Source organism: Eupeodes corollae, chromosome 3 (assembly GCF_945859685.1).
Source record: "Eupeodes corollae chromosome 3, idEupCoro1.1, whole genome shotgun sequence".
Classification (NCBI taxonomy): Eukaryota; Metazoa; Arthropoda; class Insecta; order Diptera; family Syrphidae; genus Eupeodes; species Eupeodes corollae.
In genome coordinates, this window is record NC_079149.1 from 110,677,405 (window position 1) to 110,687,567 (window position 10,163).

Sequence of the window (10,163 nt, forward strand, 5' to 3'; positions counted from 1 at the left end):
TTGATACACTATGCGTATCAGAATGTCTTCTGGAGTATTTCCTTCTTCTTTAAAATTGTTTTCTTCATCTTACAATATTGATGAATGAACCTTAAGGTAGATTGTTTCAACAGCTATACACTCCGCATCCTTTGATGGTTTCCTAAATTTGGTAAAAAAAACTGTAATACAAATAATCTGACAAAATAATGATTAAGGGACCTGTTATAGCTATCATTAATTTTCATCATTGAAACCAATCATTGAAATTCTTTCGATAGGTTGGATATAGCTTTCATTGAAAATGTCTGTCATTGGATAAATATTTCTTGTTTGGAGTCAAGCACTTCCTGATTGGAATCAAGCATTTAGGGGCCAGTTATAGCTAATATTGAAATCCATCTGGAACATTTTTTGAATCGATATTTGACGGTGTTTCTCTTTGATTAGAAATGAAAATTAGATACTGAGAAAAAAAGTGTAAGTACCCATACATTTTTCTATTTTCTGCACGGAAATTCATTTTCCTGAACAGCTGATCCTTTTATGTTCAAAAGTGTTCAAAAACGAATCGTTCCACTTATTTGTGTTCCAATTTCACACAATTCCACTTACAGATTGCTGTCAATAAAAGTTTTTCGGTGAATATCAATCAGGAATTTTTTTTCAATTACAGAAAATTTTAATGATAGCTATAAACGACCTGTCAAGAAAATCCCAATGTTTGTTTTCAATGATGAAAACCAATTATAGCTACGAGTATAACTGGCGCCTTAAGGTAATATTTAATCACTCACAGGTGGGAATAGAAATAAAATGGAACACTTTCAGTGGATAGATTGGGCGCGTTTACAAAACTATTGACTACGTAGCCAAAATTCAACTAGCTTTGTGAATACAAAATTGCACTACAAAGCTAGTCAATCCAGAACTGTCATATTAGGGACTATTACAAATACATAAAACAAGAAACATTTGTGTTTTCAAATCTTTAGATAGTTTGTTTTCTTTTTAAATTCTATAAAACCAAATAGAAGATATAATATGATTGATTTATATTTGTATTTAAATATCGAAAGATTTCATTTTGAATTCCTGTGTCCTTACCAAGCATCTAATTTTGAAACGTCAAAACCAGTGTGCCCTAACTTTGTAGCTGAAATTTGTACACTACGTTGAAGGGGAAATTCCAACTACTTTTGAAGTTAGATTTAGCCAATCAGAATCCCTTGACAACGTAGCCACTAGCTTTATGAATGCGACCATTGTGTTCCAAAATGTAAAATCATTCAAAACGAATCTTTATTGAGAAAATAAAAATGAACGAAACGAAAAGTTTTGGGTTAAATAAAGAATTTTTGTTTTTGTATACAAAATCTACAACTCATCAACTTTACATCGATACAATCATTATAAATTTGACTCTGTTTACAATCAATGGTTTCAATGATGAAAACCAATGATAACTATTACTGGCACCTACTATTATACATATATTAAACAGTCAACAATTTAGCTTTTACAAAACTGCCAGCTGTTTCAAAAATGCTCTTTTTAATTTCTTTTAATTTCGCAATTTTAAAGAGACTAATAAAATAATTTTGTTGTGGTCATTTAGTTAAAATTATCAATTTGGTTGTAGAATTTGATTGGCCATTCAGATATAAGACTCTTGATTAATAAAAATTTGTACAATAATAATTTGTCAAATGCGTTCTAAGTAAAATTTACTGACATTGGTTAAATACACTTTAAGGTACTAATGGGCGTATTCAGAAAACATACCCGACTTGGGACTTTACTTCAGTAGAATAAACCTTCTTAAAATAAGGAAATAGTATCTCCGTTCCTATTCCTTAACTTATTTAACTTCAAATCTTTGTTTATAAAAAAAATCTTTAATGAAAACTTTGATTTGACATGTTGAATACTATCAACGGATATGAAGTGTATTTATTTGTGAGGAATGAAAAGAATATTAAAGCAACTTAGTAACATAACTGGAATAAGGTACAACAGGTGCTTTGGGTTATTTTTAGTTCAGTTATATTCAAGATGAAAATGCAATCGGAAGAAAAAACATATTTTGATTAAATCACTTGAATAAATACCAATTTATTGTTTCATTTTGTTTTGTAAGGTTTTCTTTAAAAAAAAACGAGAGCAATAAACTTTCATTTAATACGTGTTTAATGTGTATCCTGTTAGTCTAGTTAAAATGTAAATGTAAAGTAGCAAATGTTGTTAAAAAAATTTGTATCTTCTCCTCCTCAAAAACGACGTTTAGAATTCTGGTTTAGAAAATTTTGAACAAATGCAACGTTCTGTTTTTAAATGCACTAGAGCACTGGAAGTTGATTGTAAATCGATAAAATTTAGATGGTCATAAATTGAAAGTCATTAACTAATAAAAAAAACGTTTTTAAAGGAAATTAGATTAAGTATATCTTTATATCGCTCATATACAATTAAAAACTCATAAATTTACGATGCATAGACATTGGCTGACAATTTTTACAGTACCTTTATAACAATATATTAGAAAGAGAATATATTTCACTAATTTTGTGAATAATTATTTTGTCTATAATTTTTTTTTTTTCATTCTTACGTAGATTTTCTTTTTATAATAAGCACACACTCAAGAGGATATTACTACCCTTATTATGCAGACACAGTGTGAGCACTAGAAAAAGGTTGGTTTTAAATTCCTGAATATTGCAATGAGTAGGAAAAAGAGAGTGTGATAAGGCATTCCAAATTCGCGTAGTACGGCTAAAGAACGAATCTCTGTATTTTACAGCATGGCCGTAGTTTGACTCGAGTGTATACATTTCTAGAAGCGCTAATATCACGGTTGAACTGTTTAAAGGGAGTAATTTAGCTGGCTATTTCACTACAGCACAAACCGTTAAAACTCGGTCAAAAATGGTCAGACAAGACAATGAATGATTTGATACGAACTTATAAGTTAAAGTAGAGAAATATTTTCGTTTCTGAATTACGGATTTTTTCTAGTAATTATGGTTTCAAGAATTTGTATTGAAAAAAATGTATGATAGTAAATTGTGTTAAATAAAGAAACATTTAAAGGTTAGAAAGTTTGAGTGCGAGATGCGGCTTAAACTGCTAATTTACCATTCCAGCCTTTTAAAATTATTATTTTTTTCGCAATATAAACTCAATTGTTTTTAATAAACTCTGAAATGTATGAAATTAATATACATATAAAGTAACCAAAGTTTTTTGTCGGGGAAATCAAACAAATTTAGTGATATTTTTGATATATTTCATTTAATTGTTAAAAAATTGTCAATTGATGTTTTTAATTTTACCAAAACTTTAGAAGTCAGTTCGATGTACATATTTTTAACTTACTATATTTCCGTCAAAACAAAAAAAAAACGTTTTTATTAGTTTTTAGTATTAGGTTTTCTTAAGTTTTTATTTTGTTAAAAAAAACAACGTCAGTTGGATTTCTCTAAAAAAACGTATTACATGGCAAAACGTTGTGCTGTATTTTTAAAGTTTTTTCGGACAAATTATATTTGCAGTCGGTATGTCTTCTCTTTCTAGAGATATCGCTGAAGAAAATAGGTATCCCGAACATACGGAGCGGATGTACGAACGAGTGTACGGACCTAGAGAGTTTGGAAAGTTAACTATTTTTTTTAAACTGTTAATTCCAGCTAACTACATTCCCAAAAATAGTCAATTTAAAAGGTTTAAAAATGTATTTAAAAAAGTAAAATGGTATACAAATTTCCAATTTGATAGATAGTTTTTGAGCTCTTAAGAAAAAAAATATTGGCATCATGAGTTTCTTAAAAAATCTTGTTAATCAATTTTTCGTCGAAAATCTTGTATGTGTTAAAGTTATTTTTAATTTTAAACTTATGTTTTTTTTCTATCATCCGACATTTTGTATCGGGTTTTCTATAAAAGACTTAACATAAAGTGTTTATGTTTGAATGTCGGGGTCGTTAATACACTTACCACGAAGTTAAATTTCCTGAACAAAATGTTCATGGCTTACTCACTCACGTTTTATATTGGCTCTAAAGCTCCTTAACCTCCTTAACTCTTGCTAGTTAACATACAAAAATATATAACTCTCTTACAAAAAAAAAGCCTATAGGTGTTACTTAACTAAAAACGGTCATTCACCCGAAAGAACAATTTTGGAAATCAGATGTTTATTGTATCGAGTTTTCAATTAGTCAATAATTTGTGGCTTTATCTTTTTAAAACCAACCATTTGAACTTGAAGCAGTCTCATTAGGGGTAGTAAGGCGTTGGAATATTCTTTTCTACATGCACATAGTCCAAAAAGTCTCCGAAACGCAGCTTTCTTTTTGTTGATTCTGAGACAAACTATAACAATTTTTCAAAATGTGGTAAAAAGGTGGGGGTGGACCCCAATTTTTTTTCAATATTACCATTTTGGGTTAAGGCTACTATGCACGGAGACTTTTTGAACTAAGTGTATGTCTGAATAGTTTGACCAAAAATTCGTTTCACCATAGTTTTATTTTTCAAAACTCTACTGATGATGATTAATTTGTTTTCACTGAATGTTTTAACATTCAAAATGCAAGTTCAAAGTTTTGAAATTAAAATTGAACCTAAACCCTACAAATATAATTAAAACAAATGACATTGGATACTCCAGCGTATGTGGAACAAAAATAAAACTGTGTGCGAGTCATTTTTGGGATGGAGTGGATCTACGGTTCTTATGCCGAATCTGAACTTAAAATTTGAGAAACCACCTTTCATGACAAGAAATACTCTCGGAAGATTTGTCAATTCTTCACAAGAGGCACAGCCCACGAAAAAATACTTTAGGTAGCACATGCAGATATTGAATCCAAGACCTGTGGAGTGACAGTCCTATACGCACTAACCATCACGCAACGTTTACTACTTTATACTATTTTTAAATTCCAATTTCAATTTAAGATTAACAAAATATTTTGTCTTTATAATTTTTAAGAAGCATAAATAAAACCATTCTTCAGGACATTTATGTTATCCATAAAATTGTTATGAAATATAAAGGTTTTAAGCCCGTTTTATTGTTGATTGCAAATCCATTAATTCGTATTATGTTTCGCGATACCTTATGAACATAATTTATTAAAGGTGTGTACATAGATAAGAATCTTAAACAAATAATTCATCAATGTTAAATTATCGCAACCATATTTGTATGAAATAATTAAGAAAAGGAATTTTATTGTTTGTAAACAAAACCATTTTCAATGAAATTCATTTTGTTTTTTTTTGTTATTTTTATTATAAAAATAAAGACTCAAGGTAATTAATAAAATAAAAATAAAAATTAAATTAAATGAAACAAAATAAAAATAAATGTAGTATCTCATATTTCTTATATTTCACAATGCCCACAATTCCTCCATTGGGCATCGTCGCGTGCGTCGGTCGGTCTTCGTCTTCATCGTTCCAGATGGATTATTGTATTATTTTTAATTTTGTTTGTTTTAAATTGGAATCATTTTCACTTTATCACTTTACAACGATCACAACTTCTCGAGGATGAACAATAATAAATTGGACATGGACAATAGTAAGTATGATGATAAAGTGGTACAATGTTAATTACTCTTACTTGTTGTTTAGAGTTTAATAACGGACAATCTGAAGGTATCCAGAAGATGATGATGCACTTTTATTGTTGTCTTCATATAGCTTTGACAAGTATCGCATGGAAGATAATTACACGTTGCGACTGAAATGGTGTGGCAGTTAGTGGTTTGAAGACGCAATGATGAAAAAAAGGCGTTAACACCAAGAAGTAGACTATTGGAGAGAGAAATAAGAAGAAGATTTGATCATATATGGAAATCTAACTATGAACACATGTATGTAGTTTGTTTTATGACATATGACGGACGTGTTCTTATCTTATGGTATAAAATTTTTCACAATAATTGTGATTGAATAAATCACTCTGAAACACGCACCTGTGAATTGTGTAGTTATTGTCACTTCACCACTCACCAGACCAGCAGCGAATCATTGAAGATTCATGAACTAATCGTGTCTGCACGATTCTGGTAGTACCCACATAGCTAGATGGCTTACAATATGAAATGATAGAATACAAAAGATTTTATTTGGGTTAGCCACCAGGTAGCGTGTGATGTAGGAAATGCAAATTTTTATGATTCCGGCGTTATTACGTTTTTTTTTTAATTTAAAATGTGAACAGTATTTCAATTAAATGATTTGTGCATTGAATACGATTTTCTTTTTTTTTCATGACTCCTTAGGACACATATTGGTTTCAGTAAAAAAGAAAATTAAAAAAGAGGCTAGGATGCGACCCACACTGTTAACTTCCGTTTGTCGATTTGTGTTGCTCAAAACTTTTACTAAATATTCATAACAATATTTTGTGTGAGATAAATAATTTGAAGTCAATATCTTTCTTTGTTCTCCTAATACTTGAGTCGAAAACCATTTCTTTTCAGTTTGTTGTTGTTTTTGTAGATTTTTGTGTTTTTCTAAAAAAAATTTGTTAGTTTAATTTCTCTTAAAGATCAACTAAAAATCACCAATAATATTCTTCATATAATGAAATAGTTTGATTTCAAAATCCATTTTCGTTAACGATATCTTTAGTCGAATCCCAATTTTCGTAGCATTGCTGAAAATTTTGTATTTCTTGTATCAGGTTTTTCAATAAGAGCGCTACAAAAGTTTTTTTTTTTAAATAAATCAAAAGCAGTTTGGAAAATCAATGAAATTCTTTATTCCTGTGAAAGAAGGTTTGATGGCATTATGTATGCAACTCGATTACTTTTGCATAGCCACCACGGGCACTCTTGCAGAAGTCCAGACGCTGAACCCAATTTCAGTTTTGACGGTTTCCAAGCCTACATTTTTTACTTTCGATATTCGTATGCCATATTGTTGCCATAGACCATAGACTTGACGTAGCCCCACAGGAAATAGTCTAACGGGCGGCGAGTTGTCAAATTGCACGACCTTGGCGGCCAAGCGACTGGACTAAATGGGTCATCGTGAGATAACACTTTCTCCGAATTTGGTTTCCAATAAATTGTGACATTCGCTGTGTTCCTTGTGTCTGACCAATACCGTATATTTTGTTTATTAACAAACCCATTGAACCAGAAATGATCCTCTTCGCTGAAGACGATTTTTCGATTAAAATCCGAATCATTTTCAAGTTTTTGCTCAGCCCAATTCACGAACATACGACGACGCTTCTGGTGGTCAAGCGGCTTCAATTCTTGTATCAATTTAATCTTGTACATTTAAATGACTCAGAATGAGACACAAAAAGAACTTTTCATGACAAGAATTGTATTAGAATCATTTCTGAATTGCTCGAAAATTTTTAGATTACATGCTTTTATTTATTCGCGAGATAACGAGAATCAAATATCATTTTTTAAAAATTGTCCGTACCATTTTTTGTAGATTTTAATTTTTATGAAGTATACACGTACAAATTTTCCTGAATGTCGAAAATAATATTTTCTTTGAAATCATTTTTTTTAACTGAAAATTTGATTTTTCTCGAAATTTTACTGAGTGTCAAAATATCTTAAAAACATATTTAAGTCGAAATTCAATTTTAACCAACTTTAAGTTATGTCTTTTTTAGGTTTTTATTTTTTTGAGTTCAAAATAAAAAAACAGTTAATTTGATATTTTTTTAAAAATTTTGTCAAAACGTTATTCTTCGTTGCATACAATTATTTTAGAAATACAATTATTTTTTGTTCTCAAAATATTCGAGATGACAATTATTTTTTTTCAGTTTTTGTTACGTTATAAAAAAAAATAGATTGAATTTTGTTAAATATTATATAAGTTTGGTATCACAATATATAATATAAAATTTTATTCAAGTCCATTTATTTGAAGTCAATATCGTTTCTAATGCATGAGATATGGACGCTGAAACAAAGCTTTTTGAACGTACGCACGTATGAACGTACGTACACACGCACTCACAGACATCTCTCTAAAAAACTTTTATTTAGGTTCTAGGATCCTGGAAACGTACTGATCGATCGGAAATTACACAGAGATATTTTTGGAGAATTGCAAATTTTGTTCCGTAGTTATTTTTCGCAAAAAGGCGAAATGTGCTTTGTGCAATAGCGATACTAAAATCGTTGCCCTTCGAACATACCAATTTTCCTCCGCCCCAAAGTTTAAATATATAAAAAAAATGCTTACATATGGGTTAGAATAGATAGAAGGTCCCATTCATCTATTAATTTTCTTTGTTACCGAATTCATTGTATTTTTTGAGTTTTTATTTTCATTTTATAACAAAACTGAACTACACCGTAACGTTTTTACTTCAATTTGCTAAGTTGTCAATGGAAATTAATAGCAGACGATACCGACTTAGCTATCGTGCAAATGCTATCGTTTGGACGATATCACTTTGACGATTATCGTCTTACGTGAAGTGAGACTATCGTCTAAACGATATCGTCTAACGATTATCGTTTTACGGAATGACCCCCCTGAACATTTGATAGTTTTGAGTTCAAAAGTAAAGCGAATTGTTCCAATTTGATTCACACAATTCCCATGACAGATTTCTGTCAGTAAAAATTTATTGGTGGATTTCAATCAGGAAGGACAGTCATTTTGAATGATAGCTATAAACGACCTGCGACAAAAATTCCAATGATTGGTTTCAATGATAACAACCAATGATAGCTATAACTGGCCCCTTACTGATGTCATCAGTATCAGATTCCTCCTGTTTAAATTTTTACTGATGGAATTTACTGATAGCTATAACCGATCCCTAAGGATGAGCAACTGTTTTTTTAATTTAGGTTATTTCTCAAACTACTTCCTTGACTTGTACGTTTAATTTTCATTATGGCTATAAAAATATGAAGTTTGATATTTTGAAGTTACATATTACGAAACTTGTCTTAATGGGGGCTATAGTTATTGGAAATGTTGGATATTCCATTATTTTTCTACTATTATTTGACAGCTTAATTTGTTAACATTGAATATACACGTTAAAATAAATTCCCAAGGAATTTGGAGAGATTCCGTTTTTTTTTGGTTATTTTCCTCATATCAATATGTTGGACATTGCACTAAAAAATATCAGTTTTCTCCATATATGTACCAAAGTGTGGGAGGTTTTGGATTCAAATGTTCAGTCTTATCAAGGTTGACTTATTTTAATTGATTAACTATTGATTAAATTTATTAATCAATGGATAAATTGGTACCAGTTTAATTCATTTTGAATAATGAACAAAAATAATTTATAAATATAAAAGATTGTTTTTTTTAGACGTTCGGTTTTCAATTATTAAATTTAATTCAAGAAAAATAAACTTTGTACTTAAATGGTTTCCACTTTGTGGTTTATAAAAGTTCTACTCTTTGCTAAGGACCAGGAACTAAATATGAGTCGAAAATCCAGATCTATTCCAATCGTGCCGCAGAAATTCATCTTCTTTCAGACAATGGTGTGTCCAGATGGGGGTGATATAAGGCACAAAGCTCATACTGTTTAGTTGTATAAGCAAAGATTTTGTCTGCAGATTTGTTTGTAATTTAATGCACCAAAAAAGCGATTTCTTCGTCATAAACAACTAAAATATTTGTAATAATCATAAAGGTATTTTCAAAAATGAAAAAAAAATCATGAAAACCCGTCAATTTGACCAAAAAAAGCCAGAAAATTCTTCTTATTGAATTCTATTTTGTTTTACAAGGAACAAAATCAAAATTTTCTGGCAAACGTTTTCATTTTCTGACTTTTTGCATCAATATTTTCATAAAGTTCTTAGAATTTATAGAAATGGCAAAAGTAACGTTTTCACACAATTTCAAACATTTCTGCACGAAATTCACAAAAACCTCCTTCAAACTATTGTATTTTAGTTCTTAAAAAGGTCATATTTAGAGAACTATCGAAATATTAGAATGCTTCCGTTTATACGAAGTCGTCCGGTTTCTGGACAGCAGTGTTCTAAAAAAAATCTAATAATTATAAGTGTCACTAAAGTCCTTTAAATTTTTACTAAATGTTAAGTTAAGATACACATTATGTTATTTATTTTAATTTTGTCGGCCTCCTTTACAGAATATTAAGGACATTTTTTAAGCAGTTCTCAAAAACTCGTATTTATGTTAAG